General features: G+C 46.5%; 1 protein-coding gene across 6 annotated transcripts in view; it reads right to left on the bottom strand.

The window, feature by feature from the left end:
* Nucleotides 1-18,617, bottom strand: part of TMEM63C (transmembrane protein 63C) — a 136,563-nt gene that overhangs the window by 89,540 nt on the left and 28,406 nt on the right. For 5 of the 6 annotated variants that reach the window (XM_061611821.1, XM_061611825.1, XM_061611824.1 and 2 more), the window contains exon 2: nucleotides 199-391. The exons of the other annotated variant lie outside the window; for it this stretch is intronic. The gene's annotated coding sequence lies outside the window, so the exon portion shown is untranslated. The remainder of the gene's footprint in view (nucleotides 1-198; nucleotides 392-18,617) is intronic. 6 annotated transcript variants of the gene reach the window in all.

Raw genomic sequence — 18,617 nt, 5'->3', positions numbered from 1 at the left:
CAAGTTCTTTAGACATGAAACTTCAGTAAAAACAAAACAACACAGTCCAACAAGTCTGCTACACACTCAAAATTTTAAAAAGCCCACAAAAAGTTTTGTGGTATCCTAAAGACTAACAGAACACATGGTTTAGATCAACCTTCTCTCCCCAAGCTTAAGCCTCCCCCCAAAAACCCTCCTTTTATAATTGCCACATACCTGATGGAAACTAGCAATCTTAGACACAGATAACAGGGTTACTGGGATTAATAGGGATGGAATGCTTGGTCCTGGTTGGCAAAAGGCTGTATGAATCTCTGTCTCTCAGTAGGTCCTGATGAAGTTCCCAGAATCGGCCTCGGAGCCTAGATTCTTGCTGTGAAGCCGCAGCAGCAGCTGTGCCCTAAGGCCTCTGGAGACACAAGAGGGAAGATGCTGTCAGTACATCTGAGGCCCCTACGGTTGTACACGCAGCTAACGATGCATGAAGAACTGGCATTCTTCCCCCACTCCTTGCCTTTTTGGACACTGGAAACAACCTTGCATTGATTGGCAGTGGGATGGGTTAGCTGTCCAAAAAAGGTCTTCACCGTCTCAGATCACAATGCTGCTTCAGGAAGCAGAGACCCCAGAGAAACCCCTGAAGAGTGAGTGGCATCCTCTGTCACTGTAGCTGGGCTTCTGCCATCGGCAAACACTGGCAGTTTTCTTAGAGTTATGCCATATATATATCATGCTCAGCTGGAGCACAGCTCCCGGCATTTAGCATCAGCCAGAGTGTGTGCGGGAGGAATCTTGCACACACATACGCACCACGCACATACACACAGAGTTTCCCCACCCCTCCATCCCCCTGTCACTGCAGTAATTCATCAATTTCATCTGATTCAGCACTTGCCATTTAGTTATTCCTGTAGTGGGAAGGCTGTTGGCTACAGCTAGGTCACAATTTGCAACCAAGGGGGGGTGTGGTGGGAGGAAGGGACCAAGAAAATGCTTGTATGCTGCCTGTTCGCTATGCCTCCAGGGACCATCAAGTGTCACAAGCAGAGATGCACTACTAATTCAAAACCTGGAAGGCAGTTGTCCTGCTGTGAAGCATTCAGCCTATTCAGATTCTTCAGAGAAAAGGCCTGCAATTTGTACATGTTACATAAGTTACTAACAGGGTAGAATCAGAAGCCTGAGCACTGACCAAGTAGTGAGATTCACTTGGTTTTGGATCTCAGTTTAGCACAACCTTCCCCAACCTGATGTCTTCCACATGTTTTGGGCTACACCTCCCATCATCTCTGACCACTGGCCATGCTGGCTGATGCTGACTGGAGTTGGAGTCCAAAACATAAGGAGAGCCCTGCTGGCTCAGACCAAAGGCCAGCCTAGTTCATCCTGTTCTCAAAATGGTCAGCCAGTTGCGCAATAACAGTCCCCCCACTTGTGTTTCCCCACAACTGGTATAAAAGAGGGACACTGCCGCAATGGAGGACGAGGTAGAACATAACCTTCATGACTAGCACCCACTGCTAGCCTTATAAACTCCACGAGTTATTGCTAAAACTACCCTTTCAAAGCTATCTAAGTTGGTGGCCATCACTACACCTTTTGGTAGTGAATTCTATAGCTTAATTATGTACTGTGCGCAGGACTTCCTTTTGTCTGTTCTGAATCTTTCTGCGTTCAGCTTAATTGGATGTCCACAAGTTCTAGTGTTATCAGAGAGGGAGAAAATCTGTCCACTTTCTCCACACCATAATTTTATACAACCCTATCATGTCTCCTCTTACTTGCTTTTTCTCTAAGCTGAAAAGCCCCAAATGTTACCACCTTTCCACAGAGGGGAGCTGCTCCGGCCCCTTGATTATTTTAGTTGCCCTTTTCTGAATCCTTTCCAGCTCTCTCTCTCTCTCTCTCTCTCTCTGTGTGTGTGTGTGTGTGTGTACTGCCTTCAAGTAGATTCTGACTTATGGCGACCCTATGAATAGGGTTTTCATGAGGCTGAGAGGCAGTGACTGGCCCAAGGTCACCCAGTGAGCTTCATGGTTATGTGGGGATTCGAACCCTGGTCTCCCAGGTTGTAGTCCAACACCTTAACCACTACATCACACTGGCTCTTGGTTCCAGCTCCACAATTTCCTTTTTGAGGTGTGGCAACCACAACCGTACATGGTATTCCAACTGTGGTCACACTACAGATTTGTAGAATGGCATAATATTATATGGATTAGCAGCAAGCATCTCATTAGTTTAAAGTCAAGCTAGGGAGAAACACGGTAGTTGTGTGATGAATCTAATCAGCTGCTTATCAGACACTACATGATGTGGCCCCCACCTTTCCTCCAAGACATGCCTAGGATTGTTCAGATGAGAGTCAGATATTATTTCACGGTTGCCTCCTTGCAATAATCACCTACAGAAATAAGGACATTTCAGTCTCATACCTTTGTTGAGTAACTAGGGTCATAATCCATAGGCCGCTGCCTTTATTGTACTGTGAACACCACCCTCCAGAGATTACAACACTATTACTGCACATGTGGTTGCCCATCCCAACATAAACAAGAGGAAAGTTCATAAGCCCTTGATCTGAAACAGTCAAAATGCTTCAGCCTCTATCCTACACCAGGAACTTTAACAAAAAAAAGGTTCTTGAAATTCAGCTTTGTATAAATCTCAAATTAAAGGCAGATTCACACTTTATGGCAGCAGTCATATTTGCAGCATTTACACCAGCGACATTCTATGTAAGGAAATATGAAGGGTGAAGGGGAGATGCCCACCTCCAAATATGGGGTAGATCTGCATCAGGGAGCCATGCCAATCGCAACTTCCCAGCACAAAAACATTCCTGTATGTCTCCCCTTTGCATGTTGTACAGTCCTGAGAATTAACACTGGTTTGAACAAGGCAAATGTGCCAACACCATAAAGTGTGAAATTAACCCTAGAGAGAAAGAACACCATGCTCACCATAAGTGGAAACTGGTCAAAACAGAAAAACAGAAGGACAGCATATCATGCTAACTGGTGGGACTGCAGCTTAGCGGTAGAGCTCACGCTTTTAACACAACACTGTAATAGATTGGCCAATGGTCTAACTCTATAAGGCAGCTTCCTCTGTTCCTATATCCAGAACAAGAGAGGCAGTAGTGGATAAAATATATTTTAACAGCAATCACTTTTGTGACATTGAATACTTTTGAGCGTTGATGACTTAAGGGCTATAGCTCAATGGTAGAATGCATGTTTTGCATACAAAATTTCCCTGGTTCAATATCTAGCATCTCCAGGTAGGGCTGGGAAAAATTACTGTCTGAAATTCTGAACAGCCACTGCCAGTCAGTGTTGACAACACTAAGCCAAATGGACTAACGGCTGGACTCAGCAAAAGGCAGCTTCTGAAGCAAGAATGCTGTTTTCTTAGTTCTGTATTCTCTTTTCTTAAACCAGTATTTAAAGCCACCTATTTTGCTTCCCCTTTGTGCAGGGGTGGAGAACAGCATTTGACTGGCAGGCCAGATCCTGAGCTTTCCTGTGGGCCATTCTGACAGGTCAGCAGACCCAAAGGGACATTTGTCCTTGGCAGGCATGGCTCAATGCCATACCCCCAGAGAAAGATCCTTTGCACTGCCAGTTTGAATTCAAGTACACTGCTGATTCTTCCTTCATATGGAAAAGTTGGTGCTTCAAAGGCTGGAAACACACTAGTTGCCAGATCAAAGAATGTTCATTAGCCACACCTGGAGGGGGAATGGGTTGATCTGCCAATCAGTTGCAAAATCTCTTTGATGCTGAATTTTAAAAAACGCACTCAAGCTGATCCCACCAGGTTTTACAATAAAAAGGGGTGGTGTTTGACTAGAGTCATGTGCCCCCATTTTCAGAAGAGAGGGGTGGAGACGCATTGGAACTGGCAGAATAGTGTGTTTCTACCCAAATAAAGGATCAGGAGCACACTTAGAGAAAGAATTGGGAGCATGGGAAAGGTGGACATGATTTGCCAAAAACAGCCTGGAGGGCCAATCTTTGAGGCCTTGTGGGCCTAATTAGGCCAAGGAGGCAGAGGTTCCCCACCCCTGCTTTAGCGTCTATATGCAGGAATAGCAAACAAAAAGCTGAAAAAAGGTAACAGAGGTGCATCCGAGAGCATGCCAGTTCCTCCCTCTATGTGCACACACAACTCCAACTTTTGGGGGGGGGCTGGGGCATATTTGAAAATCTAAGAGCAGTATGCTGCTAATGCATCCTAAGTGCAAGGATTATCCCTAGTGCAACGGGACCTCTCCCCGTGCATGCCCCTTCCCAAATCTGCTCCAGAGGGTTGGGGGAACCCCTAGAACAGATTTAGGGAGCAAGCAGGGACAGGAAGCAGGGAGAAGTTCTATTGTACAAGCAGAAGTCCTTGCACTAATGGAGCTACTTACTTAGCTCTATGCTCAATACAACCCTAAGAAAGTGTCATCAGCACCACAAAATACTTATTTTACAGAAGTAAAACTGCAGATGCTGAGAAAACACTTACACCCACCGAAAATAAATGCAACACAGACAAAAAACAAAAGCAAAAAGAACAAGCCTCCAAGAAAACAAAAAGAGGAAGGTAAAAATATTAAGGAGGGGCAAGGGCCTTGACGGGCACCTGGGCAGGTGTCTGAGAATGTTGTGATGCCCACAGACACCATGTTGGGCTTTTGCCCTAATCCCTGCAACAGGAGCCACTAGACAGACCTATACAGGTTGAGCCATCTGCCTCTAGCCCCTTAGAAACATCTCTTATTGATTGATTGATTGATTGCACTTGTGTACCGCCCCATAGCCGAAGCTCTCTGGGCGGTTTACAGCAATCAAAAACATTAAAACAAATATACAATTTAAAAACATATTTTAAAAACAATTTAAAACACAATTTTAAAATTCAAAACAACATAAAAACAATTTAAAAACACATGCTAAAATGCCTGGGAGAAGAGGAAAGTCTTGACCTGGCGCCGAAAAGATAAAGATAATTTGGGGACCACCACTGAGAAGGCCCTCTCCCTTGTTGCCACCCTCCGAGCCTCCCTCAGAGTAGGCACCCGGAGGAGGGCCTTTGATCTTGAACGTAGTGTACGGGTGGGTTCGTATCAGGAGAGGCGTTCCATCAGGTATTGTGGTCCCAAGCCGTGTAAGGCTTTATAGGTCAAAACCAGCACCTTGAATCGAGCTCGGAAACATACAGGCAGCAATGCACGCGGGCCAGAATCGGTTTTATATGTTCGGACCATCTGGTCCCTGTTACCAATCTGGCCGCTGCATTTTGCACAAGCTGCAGTTTCCGAACCGTCTTCAAAGGCAGCCCCACGTAGAGTGCATTGCAGTAATCTAATTTGGAGGTTACCAGATCATGGACAACTGAAGCCAGGTTATCCCTGTCCAGATAGGGACATAGTTGGGCCACCAACCGAAGTTGGTAGAAGGCACTCCGTGCCACCGAGGCTACCTGAGCCTCAAGTGACAGAGATGGTTCTAGGAGAACCCCCAAGCTACGAACCTGCTCCTTCAGGGGGAGTGCAACCCCATCCAGGACAGGTTGGACATCCACCATCTAGTCAGAAGAACCACCCACTAACAGCATCTCAGTCTTGTCTGGATTGAGCCTCAGTTTATTAGCCCTCATACAGTCCATTGTCGCAGCCACACACCAGTTCAGCACATTGACAGCCTCACCTGAAGAAGATGAAAAGGAGAAATAGAGCTGTGTGTCATCAGCATACTGATGGCAACGCACTCCAAAGCTCCGGATGACCACACCCAACCGTTTCATGTAGATGTTGAACAGCATGGGGGAGAGAACTGACCCCTGTGGAACCCCATACTGGAGAGTCCAGGGTGCCGAGTAATGTTCCCCAAGCACCACCTTCTGGAGGCAACCTGCCAAGTAGGCATGGAACCACCGCAATGCAGTACCTCCCACTCCCAACTCAGCTAGTCTCCCCAGAAGGATACCATGGTCGATGGTATCGAAAGCCACTGAGAGATCAAGGAGAATCAACAGAGTCACACTCCCCCTGTCCCTCTCCCGACAAGGTCATCATACAAGGCAACCAAGGCTGTTTCCGTGCCAAAACCAGGCCTGAAACCCGACTGAAATGGATCCAGATAATCGGTCACATCCAAGAGTGTCTGGAGCTGGCCTGCAACCACTCGTTCCAGGACCTTGCCCAGGAATGAAACATTTGCTACTGGCCTATAGTTATTAAGATTTTCTGGGTCCAGGGAGGGCCTCTTCAGGAGTGGTCTCACTACTGCCTCTTTCAGGCAGCCAGGGACCACCCGCTCTCACAGAGAGGCATTAATCACTTCCCTGGCCCAGCCGGCTGTTCCATCCCTGCTAGCTTTTATTAGCCAAGAAGGGCAAGAATCCAGCACAGAAGTGGTTGAATGAACCTGTCCAAGCACCTTGTCAACGTCCTCAAGCTGCACCAACTAAAACTCATCCAAGAAGTCAGGACAAGGCTGTGCTCTGGATACCTCACTTGATTCACCTGCTATAACACTGGAGTCTAAGTCCTGGCGGATGCTAAAGATTTTATCCTGGAAGTGCCTAGCAAATTCATTACAGCAGGCCTCAGATGGTTCTACCATGTCCCTGGGGCCAGAGTGTAATAGCCCCCGGACAATTCTGAAGAGCTCCACTGGGCGGCAGATTGATGATTTGATAGTGGCAGCAAAATATTGTTTTTTGCTGCCCTCACTGCCCCTAAATACAGCTTACCATAGGCACTTACCAGTGTGTAATTGCATCCACTAGGAGTTCGTCTCCATCTGCACTCAAGCCGTCTCCTATATTGTTTCATCGCTCTCAGCTGTGGGGTATACCATGGAGCCATACGAGCTCTACACAGGAGAGGGCGCTCAGGAGCAATCATGTCAACCACCCAGATCATTTCTGTATTCCACAGTTCAACCAGGGTTTCGACAGGAGCACCAGCCCTATCAGCTGGAAAACTCCCCAGAGCCCTTTGGAAACCATCTGGATCCATTAGTCTCTGGGGGCGGAGCAGCTTAATAGGTACCCCGCCCTTGCAGAGGGGAAAGGCCGCTGTAAGTCTAAACTTCAGCAAGCAGTGATCTGTCCATGACAGAGGGACTGATGCAAGGCCCCACACATTCAGATCACCAACTCCGTGTCCAGTTGCAAAAACCAAATCTAGAGTATGCCCTGCTACGTGTGTTGGGCCAATGGCATATTGGGACAGTCCCATGGTTGTCATGGAGACCATGAAATCCTGAGCCACTCCGGATAAGGTGGCCTCGGCATGGATGTTGACATCCCCCAGAACCAACAGTCTGGGGGATCTCAACAGTACACCCGAGACCACCTCCGTCAGCTCAGCTAGGGAGTCTGTTGGGCAGCGGGGTGGGCGGTACACCAACAGAATCCCCAGTCTGTCCCACTGACCCAACATAAGGTGCAAACACTCCAGACCAGTAGTTACATGGACAGGGTGCTTGCAGAGGGAGATGGAGCTCCTATAGACCAAAACAACCCCCCCTCCCCGACCCACAGGTCTACCCTGATGCTGGACCAGGTACCCTGGTGGACACAGCTGGGACAGACTGACTCCCCACTGCTCACCTACCCAGGTCTCGGTTATACATGCCAGATCGGCCGCCTCATCCACAATTAAATCGTGAATGAGGGAGATCTTATTATGCACCGATCTGGCATTTAGCAGCAGCATCTGGAGGCCTGAGAGCTGGCTGTTAGGGCAACCAACAAACCTGCGGGTGTGGGGAGGACCGGAACAAGGCACAACCATTAACTGCCTGGGCAGCGTTCCCCTTACCTGGCAAGTCCTCCTCACAATGCCATATCTCCCTCTACCCATAACTACACTAATTGGGGGCCCCTCAAATCTCCCCACTTGGCTCTGAGTCCTCTCTCCCAGGCACATAACTGAAGACCCAGAAGAAAAAGAAAAGGCAGACAAAGCAGAAGCCACCTCAGCCAGCCAGCTTATGTATCCCCTCCAGAGAAGGGACAGGTGGAAAAAAATAAGCCACAGCTGGCTGAGTACGTGGGGCCTGGTCCTGCAAGGTGTGACCCCCGCAGAGCAGAAGTCCAACCAGGAAAGGGTGGTGGTGGTGGTAGCCGAGCAGCAGCAGCAAGCAGGCAGGCAGGCAGCAGCAAACGGCTCTCTTTCCCTGGAAGGGATGGTGGTGTTCCCCTTCCTCCTGCAGGCACTGGGTCTCTTATTGTTTGTTTGGAATATTAATAGCCTCCTGTGCACATACTGTACCTTAAAACAATAATAATTTTAGTACTATTGCAGCATGATACATCTGCAAAGCACCAAGTGGACATTAACTAATTAGATAGCAAGCTCCCCACCACAGGGGCTTGTTACTTGCTTGGCGCTGATGTACTCATGACTTCAAAACTAATCCTCGACTATTGCAGATATATAGTGTTTCTTTTCTGTAGCATCACAATGGCCGGCATCCTCAGAAATAGCACCCAGAGAGAGGGGGATGATTTGTGCGCAATATAGCATGTTTGTACTGCCCTCCCTGAGGTCACAGCACTTCCTCCTTCCCAGCTGGTAGTGATGATATTATTGCTACAGTCATAAGAATATAAGAAGAGCCTCCTGAATCAGACCAGAGGCTCACCTAGTTCAGCAATCTGTTCTCACAGTAGTCAACCAGATGCTTATGCAAAGCACACAAGTGAGACACAAATGCAGCAACTCTTTCCCAAGCATGATCCTCAACAAGTGGTGTTCAGAGGTACCCAACCTCTGATACTAGTAGTAATATAGCCATCATGACTAGTAGCCAGGCCTGGCACCAGCGGGTGACCAGGTTGGGCACTGGCCAAGGGCCCCTGCAGCTGAGAGGGGCCCCTGCTGCTAAGGCTGAGAAGGTGTAGCTTCTGCTCTGCAATTCTCTCTAGCATCAAGTCATGGAGCATGTGCTCCGCAACCCAATGCAGTCACGGATCGTGGAATGGGAGCCAAACACTGAGGCAACACCCCCACCCGCTGCTAGTGTATGCTGGCCGTGTCACTTTCCACATCAGCACACTGCATGCACATGCTTACCATCACCCAAGATGGCAGCAAGGGCTTCAACACACACCCCTGCAACCATCTTGGGTGATGACAGGCGTGCGTGCACACCATGCTGACGCGGCCTGGCCTATTTAAGCCCCTGGCGGCACTGCCAGCAGTAGTGCCACCACTGCCACCTTTGAGGGCCCGCTGCAGTCTGGTGCTCATCCTGCCAGTAGCCACCAACAGCTTTGAATTTGCCAAAACCTCTTTTAAAACCATTCAAATTGTTTAAATTAAAGTTAAAATTCTATAATTTTAGTATGCGCTATGTGAAAAAGGACTTCCTTTCAACTGCCCTGAATCTCCCACCATTCAGCACTGTTGGATAACCTTGGGTTCTAGTATTTTGAGGAAGAAAAAAACTTCTATCTACAGGTTCCCCCCCACCTTCCGTCTTTTTCTCTAAACTAAAAATATTGTAAACTTTCCTTTTAGGAGAGTTGTTTCAGCCCACTGGTCATTTTGATTAGTGGGCTGTTTCTGTTATTATTATTATTAAATTTTTATTTATACCCCGCCTTTCAGCCAAAGGCCCTCAAGGCGGCTTACAAGAAAAATAAACACAGGTATAAAAATACAATAATACACAATATAAACAATACAATATTCAAAAATTAAATTAAATGGAAACAACATTATCATGGAAAGAAGGGGCTTTGGAGAGGACTATTTGGAGTGGAAAAATGGGGTCACCTCCATGCCATACACTTAAAGCATATGACTTCTCCCAAAGAATCCTGAACACTGTAGTTTGTTAAGGGTGCTAGGAATTGTAGCCCTGTGGGGGTAAACTACATTTCCCAGGATTCTTTGGGGAAAGCCACATGTTCAAAATATATGGTGCAGATGGGACTTTGCTTTCAGGCAGGGTTAAGCATCTTTTCCTTCTCTAAAGTCATCCCATTCTGAAATTGGTTTTCATCAACATGTTTAAAACTGTTTAAGTGTGTGTGTCGAGAAAAAGAGAATGCAAGCATGGATGCTTCGGCTTCTTTCCTTCATGAGAATTCCCTACACGCAATCAATATGGTCAACTCTGATCAGTGGTGTGTGTGTGTGTGTGTGTGTGGGTCTGGTAAAGCTGAATCACATCGCATGTCTCATCACGAGACATTTCCAGAGGACTGGCAAGAAAAAGTCGGGGAGTACCAAAGGATGCTCATCATTCGCTGCCTGAGACCTGACAAAGTAGGTGTGGTCAAGCGTGGCACACTTATGTTCTTATGTCCAGGGTAAGTCCGTCAACACCCTTGAAGTGATCTAATTGGGATCCTTACCCAGAGAGGTTATCATCTCATGAATCTCCACCATGACCTCTTTGTAAAGGGCTCTCTGGCCTGGATTCAGCAGGGCCCATTCATCCTCGGTGAAATGCAATGACACCTCCTCAAAGGTTACCAGACCCTGAGCTACCTCCATGGTAGCTCTTTCCTCTCCAGAGTAAAGGGGGGAGGATCCAGAATGCCGCTCCGACGCTATTTCACAGCCAGCTCACTCCCTGTCATTTCAGCTTTTCCACCTCTACAATATATTTTTTGAGATGCAGCAACCAGAACTGTACTCAGTAGCCCAAGTGTGGTTGGCCCATGAAAGAAATGGATTGTCTTCAAGTCGATTCCGACTTACGATGACCCTATGAATAGGGTTTTCATAGTTTCATAGTAAGTGGTATTCAGAGGTGGTTTTACCATTGCCTCTCTCTGAGGCTGAGAGGCAGTGACTGGCCCAAGGTCACCCAGTGAGCTTCATGGCTGTGTGGGTTCGAACCCTGGTCTCCCAGGTTGTAGTCCAACACTCTAGCCACTATGGCACACAGATTTGTATAAAGGCACTAGGATGTTGGATGTTTTCAAACCATTTCCTAATGCTCAACATTTTGACTAAGCTATCCTCCACACTCCCTTTCTTCACCAGTCACTGCAAGTACAGACCCCATTAGTGTATATGTGAAGTGAGGATCTTTTGCCCACTTATGCCTCACTTTATACAGCAGGGTCCCGCTAATACGGCAAGTGAGGGACCAGGCCCCCGCCATAAAGCGGAAATCGCCATAAAGCGGGGCCCCATAGATTATAATGGGCCACATCACGTCAAAATGACGTCAAAATGATGTCAAAATGGCACGCGACAGAAAAAAACAGCTGTATTAGCGGAACAAGCACTGTAAGAGCGGGGCCTTTCCCTAATTGAAAACCGCCGCACGAACGAAGCGCCGTAAAGCGGAACGCCGTAAAGCGGGGCCCTACTGTACTTGCATTTAATCCAGAGATCGCTGCCATGGTGCCTGTAACGGTCTTCAATGGCACCCTAGCAGGTAGCCCAGAATCTGAGCTTTCTTTAAAAAAAAAAGTAAGTCTCTGGTCCTCCTAGAAGGAAAGTTACAGAGTAAAACATGAAGGTATCCTTCCAAACGATTTATGTGAAATGCGCCAGTCTGGCTGCTCCTGCCTGTCAGTGTTATTAGCCAATGAGTGAAGTCAGAGCTGTGACTGATGTGAGTTGTTTGAACACCAGGCAATAGCAATCCCTGGGATCCCAAGGAGCTGCTGTTTTCCCCTTCCTTTTAGTGCACCTTTCCGGCTTCTGTCTGTCTTGTTTCTCTTTTTTAGTCCTTGGAATCTCCATGGTTTGTCCTTTTCCCATAATAATAAGGATGCATCTTTCCTGTACCAGGTTCACCTGAGATCAGGTAGTCCCTAGAAGTTAAGATTCTGCAGCTACACAATGTGTGGGTGAATGTCAAAGAATCCCCCTCCCCACAAAAGGCAAATGTGAAAACTTTGCAAAGAGACTTAGGCATGTCTCCTGCTATGCAGGAGCTAAAGACCAGGGACTCATTAAAAATTCACTAATAGTTACAGTACAATGGTATACATGTCTACTCAGACGTAAGTCTCTTTATATTTAATAGGGCTTACTTGCAGGATACAGCCTAGGCTTTGGTTTAGTGTTGGCATTGAAGAAAATCAGGGTTCTTGTGCCTTTAACAACTGTGTGGCAAGCAGAAACAGGATAAGCATTTTCTAGTACGGAAATACAATTATGGGAAGCATTTCACCAAGATTACTCTCTAATTTTGTTATGCCACGCCCTCCATGGCAGCCATTTTGTGACTGGCGCCCCATCACTGTCTCAAAATTTGAAATGTGCCCTAGGGTCCAAAAAGATTGGCAGCCCTCGATTTAACTAAGTTGTAGAGACCCTTTTGAAGGAGCTTGCATCCTTTTTTGTTTTTACCACCCTGAACCGTTTGGTGTCATTAGCAAACTTGGTTATTCCACTCTCTGTATGAGTTATGAACAAGTTAAAAAGCACCAGTTCAAATACAGATTCTTGGAGCCCCCACTTCTTACATCTCCCCAAGGATCTAGTGCTATATCTTCCCATAACTTTTCAGCTGTCTTAATTCAAAGAGATACTCTGGTGAATTTGAAGTGAGGCAATTAACCGCTGCTATAACCTTGAGCCATTATGTAAATATATGCAGCGTTTACAATCCAATGGTAGGATCCCACTGGTATCCTGCCCATTTATGTCAATGCCAGAATCCAACAATCCAACACAAAACAAACTTCATCCCAAACAGTTGCCATTTTGTTATCTGGGGCTGATGGACAGAGCATATCATCATCATTATTAATATTAGTTTGAATTATATTCCACCCTTCAGTGGGAGTATGGCCCCATCCAAAGCAGGCAACTGACCGACTATCTGAGCTTAGGAACCACCAACCTACAGTGTTTCCATCTTGCTAGGATTCCCCCTAGAGACAGGATCAGAACCATTGCAAAACAGTGCCTCCAATACCCATCTCACCAAGTTGGCCCAGAAGGATACCATGGTCAATGGTATCAAAAGCCAGCAAGAGATCAAGTAAGAGTAACAGGGTCACACTCCCCCCCGGCCTTCTCCCGATAAAGATCATCCATCAGGGCAACAAAGGCTGATTCAGTCCCATAACCAGGCCTGAACCCAGAGCTTGGAAAAGTTACTTTTTTGAACTACAACTCCCATCAGCCCCAGCCAGCACGTGCTGGCTGGGGTTGATGGGAGTTGTAGTTCAAAAAAGTAACTTTTCCAAGCTCTGACCCAGACTGAGATGGGTCAAGATAACCTATTTCATCCAAGAGTTCTTGCAATTGCTGTGCCACAACCCTCTCATTCACCTTCCCTAAGAACAGGGTATTTGCCACCGGGTGGTAGTTGTCGCAAGCCAATGGTGCTTTTTCATGAGCAGTCGAATCACTGCCTCTTTCAGGGCAGCTGGAACCACTCCCTTCCACAATGAGTTGACCACACCCCAGATCCACTCAGTCAAACTCCCTCGGCAAGATTTAACAAGCTAAAAAGGGCAAGGGTCAAGAGGACACATTGCTGGCCACATATTCACAAGCACCTTGTCCACATCATCAGGCTGCATCAACTGAAACCAATCCCAAGAAGTTGCAGCAGACGTTGCACTGAACACCTCACTGGAGACTACAGTAGATGTGGATGGGGCATCAAGACTGCTATGGTGAGCAACTTTACCCTCAAAGTGCCTTGCAAACAATTCACAGTGGGTCTCCAAAGGGTCTAAAACTCCATTTCCTGGAGCTGATGTCAACACACTCCTGACAATATGGAAAAGCTCAGCTGGATGGCTACTTGATGCGATGGTGGCAGAGAAGTGGGCTTTCTTCACCGCTGCACACTAGGCATGGTTATGATGTTTTAGTCGTGCCCAATCAGCCTCACAGCACATCTTTCACCACTTGCGCTCTAGCTGTTGTCCAGCCTGTTTCACTACCCCTAGGTCACTGTTGTACCAAGGTGCAAACCGAGCTCCACAATGCCAGAGAGGGCGCTTGGGGGCAGCCGTGTCAAGAGCCCAATGCATCTCGCTGTTCCACAATGTCACCAGGAAGTGGTCTGACCATGACAATGGGGTGACATCCATCACCCCATCTCCAGACCACCCCTTCCTTCATCTGGAGCAAAAACCGAGTCAAGGGTGTGCTCTGCCCTATGAGTCGGGCCGGTGACAACTTGAGACAGCCCCATGGTCATCATGGAGGCCATGGGATCCTGTGCCAGAACAGCCTCAGCATGGACACTGAAATCACCCAGGACTGTCGTTCTGGGTTTCTCCAACACCACAGCCAAGACGGCCTCCACCAGTTCAGTCAGAGAAGTTGCTGGGCAGCAGGGTGGACAGTACACCAGCAGCAACCCAAGTTTACTGTCTCCTCGGCCCAACACCAGGTGCTGGCCCTCACAGCCAATTCCAAGACAGAGTGGTTTCCTGGTGACAGAGATAGAAGTTCTATAGACCACAGCAACTCCTCCCCCCTGCGCCATCCCTGCAGCCTGTGCTGGTGTTGCACCAAGTATCCAGGTGGGCAAAGCTGGGTCAGATTAACTCATCCCAGCTCATCCACCCAGGTCTTGATAATGCACACCAAATCAGCACCTTCATCCACAATTAAATCATTTGTTTTATTATTTGTTTTACAGTAGCTACCTAATAGTTTCCCAGCTCAAGGTTCTCTCTTTAAAGCTCTTAAGGACTGCCTCTTCCCTTATGTTACTTCCTGTGTATTCTAGTCAACATCAGAGAACCTAACATGTGAACATTAAAACAGTCCTGCTGGATCAGGCCAATGGCCCATCTAGTCCAGCATCCTGTTCTCACAGTGGTCAACCAGTTGCCCCTAGGAAACCTGCAAGCAGGACCTGAGTGCAGACAGCACTCTCCCCTCCTGGAGTTTCCAGGAACTGGTATAGTAGGGCCCCGCTTTGTGGCGTTCCGCTAATATAGCGGCTTTCAATTAGAGTAAGGCCCCACTCATATGGCGCTTGTTCCACTTTTACAGGATTTTTCGGGTGTCAGGGACCATTCTATTGAATGTGTTCTGCTTTCTGGCAGGTTTCGCTTTTAGGCGGGGGTCTGGAACGTAACCCGCCATATGAGTGGGGCCTTACTGTATTTGGAAGCATGCTACCTCCGCCTATCGAGACAAAGCACAGCCATTATGGCTAGTAGCCACTGAGAGTGGTTTTGAATTATGTCTCATTGCCAACTGAAATGCAGCAGTGGGTCTGAGATGTAGGGCCTTTTCCGTTGTGGTGCTGATGCTCTGGAATGCCCTCCCTAAGGAAGCCCATCAGTCTCCATTAGAGATGAGCTGCAATTTTGCCAAAGACCTGAGAAAATGTCTGAAACGTTTTCCAAAAAAGGACACTTTGCAAAATATCCTCAAAATTTTCTCCTTCAGCTTATTTAGGTGCCAGTTACCCATTCTCCCCCTTCCCTCACAAAGCCCTGGAACACCACCATGCCTAGGGCATCATGGAGTATGCGAAATGGTGGCCAGGCTGCAAACACAGTTGCTACTGCTACCGCTACCATTCGCGACGGCAAATCATCATCATCAGGATAAACAGGGGGGAAAAGAGCTGTGCTGCTGCCTCTCCCAAAGGTGATCCCCCACCCCCAAGAAACTACTGGAGAAATTCAGTGAAACAGTTTGTATCTGCCTACAAACAGAGTGGAGAATTTTAGGAAGCTATTTGCATACAGCTCTAGTCTCCAGAATTATATACATTCTGTTGGTTGGTTATAATATGGCTGTTTTGGGAAGTTTGGGAAGGATGATAGCCATCAATAAATCAATCCAGTAAAAGAAGACTGCAGAAGCACAACCAAATAGTAACAGTGGCAAGAAGGACATTGCTGCTTGTTTTAATTTTCTTGCTGTTGGCTGCTTTGGGCTCTTGAATGGAGGAAAGGTGCAATATTTTTTCAAAAAGAAATAGCCAGGGTGAACTAACTTCAGTTGGGTGATCTACTTATTTATTTTTTAAACTAGAATCCATATGGCCCACCAATGTGTTTCAAGGTTATAAGCAAGAGTGTATACTCAAGAACGCTTAATAAAGAAATTACCAGTCTAGACCTGGACTATGCGCTCTTGCATAGGGGAAGGGACATCGCTCACTGGCAGAGCATTTGCTTTAGATGCAGAAGGTCTCACGTTCAATATCCAGTATCTCCAGGTAGGGCTAGGAGAGACCCCTGTCCTGAGATCCTGCAGAGCCACTGCCAATCAGTGTAGCCAATACTGATTTAATGGACCAAAGGTCTGACTTGGTATAAAGCAGCTTCCTATGTTTCTATGCTTAAAGACTATGCACTCTTCCTTTTTTAGCAGCAGCTGAAAAGGCTAATACAATTTCAGGCTACATCATCACAGAAGTATTGTCCAGATTTTAAGTTGTAATGGTAGCACTTTATTCTGGCTTAGGTCAGACCTCATCTGGAATACTGTGTGCAATTCTGATCACCACAGTTTAAGAAGGACATTATTAATAACCTGAAGTGTGTCCAGAGTAGGATGACAAAGATGGTGAAGGGCCTGGGGGCCAAGACCGATGAGAAAAGGTTGCAGGAGTTTGGCATGTTTAGCTTGGAAAAAGAGACAATTTAAGAAGCAATGTAATAGCCATCTGCAAATACTTGAAGGGCTGTTGTATAGTTGATTCTAACTTTTTCTGTTGCTCCAGAAGGTAGGGCCAAAACCAACATGTTCAAATTACAAGAAAGGGGATTCAGAGTAAACACTGGGAGGAATTTCCATTCTGACGGCATGAGCTGCCTTGGAAGATAGTGGGCTCTTCTTTGTTACAGGTTGTTAAGGAGAGGCTGAATGACCACCTATCAGGGATACTATAGCATCTGCTTCCCTGGATAAACAGAGGGTTGGACTAGATCACCTTTGAGATCTAAGTCCATAATTCTATGAACTAAGAGCCTTGCTAGATTAGATCAAGGTTTACAAAGCTTCTTTCTCCCCTCACCCCTCCCTTTTTGCATCAGCTTCAGTGCTTCATTCCTGGCTTGTACTGAGTTAGAACCATAGAATCATAGAACAGTAGAGTTGGAAGGGACCTATAAGGCCATCAAGTCCAACCCCCTGCTCAATGCAGGAATCCAAATCAAAGCATTCCCGACAGATGGCTGTCCAGCTATCTCTTGAATGCCTCCAGTGTTGGAGAGCCCACTACCTCTCTAGGTAATTGGTTCCATTGTCGTATGGCTCTAACAGTTATGAAGTTTTTCCTGATGTCCAGTTGAAATCTGGCTTCCTGCAACTTGAGCCCATTATTATGTGTCCTGCACTCTGGGACGACTGAGAAGAGATCCCGGCCTTCCTCGTGTGACAACCTTTCATGTACTTGAAGAGTGCTCTCATATCTCCCCTCAGTCTTCTCTTCTCCAGGCTAAACATGCCCAGTTCTTTCAGTCTCTCCTCATAGGGCTTGGTTTCAGGTCCCCTTATCATCCTTGTTACGCTCCTCTGAACCTGTTCCAGTTTGTCTGCATCCTTCTTGAACTGTGAAGACCAGTTAGTTTCCTTTTATGTCCCAACTGGTGAACATTGGCTTAATCTCAGTTAAATAACAAGGATAGTATTTATTTATATAATAAATCTATACCTCACCTTTCCAGGCAAGATGGCTTACAAAAACAAGGCTAAGCAGTAATTTTTTAATTGTGTTTTAAAAACACAATTTTAATGTTTAATGGTGTTTTAAAACAATCCAAAAACCAGATAAAAACAGCAGCAGCTAATAACTCCTGCAAAACACATCAATAAAACACTGAATGAAAACAGAAACGTTTTTAAGGTCTGCTTAAAGGCAGATCCAGATGAGGCCATGTGTATTTCTTCACGGAGAGAATTCCAGAAACGTGGTAGGGGTCAGATCCTGGCCAAATGTGTCTCCCAAGATGCTCCTTATTTCTCAGTTTGATTTTTGTATAGTAAGGCACATGCAAAGCTTGAAAACGTTTCAACATTTTTAAAGCCAAACACAACCATCATACTACAATCCTGATGAGTACCAAAACAAGGAGGAATATAACACAATTTCACAAAGGGCATGACTTTAGTTGCACTCTTTCCACTGGGGTACACAGGAGAAGGATTTGGTAGAGACTCTGTCAAAAAAAACAGGTCAGGCAGTATGAAATCTCTGACAAAAGGGCAGGCATGGCAATTCAGGGCTCTACATGTTGCTTGCTGGAGCCACGACTAGTCTCCGGCAATCCTGCTTCCTAGCAGCTGACATACAGAGGCCTATTGTTTGTCTTTTTGCGTGGGTGGGTGAATATGTGGGCTGACTAGCAAGCTTCAGGCACAATTTCTTGCCATTCCCAGTTTCGCTCTACATGTACAAAGGCAGCTGGACTTTAAAACAGCCAGACAACAAAAGCATCCCTGTCCAAAGAGGTAATGCAGATCCTCAAATCCTTCACCTACATGGTGAAATGAGCACCAAGTCATTTATATCTTTAATATAGCAACAAACAACATGAACTTTTCCATTCTAAATGCAACAGATACTTGCTAAAAGCTTACAGTTAAAAACAAAAGCAAAACAGCCACAATTGAGAGAAGGGAAGAGGATAAAAAAAGTATAGATGTGATCCAATTCAACTATGTGCACAAACTCGGGGTTTGTTTTATTTTTTAAGGAGGGAAAGATCACAACCTCTTA

Source organism: Rhineura floridana, chromosome 2, assembly GCF_030035675.1.
Source record: "Rhineura floridana isolate rRhiFlo1 chromosome 2, rRhiFlo1.hap2, whole genome shotgun sequence".
Lineage (NCBI taxonomy): Eukaryota > Metazoa > Chordata > Lepidosauria > Squamata > Rhineuridae > Rhineura > Rhineura floridana.
The sequence above is the reverse complement of the archived record's forward strand: the minus strand, read 5'-3'. Positions and strand labels throughout refer to the sequence as shown.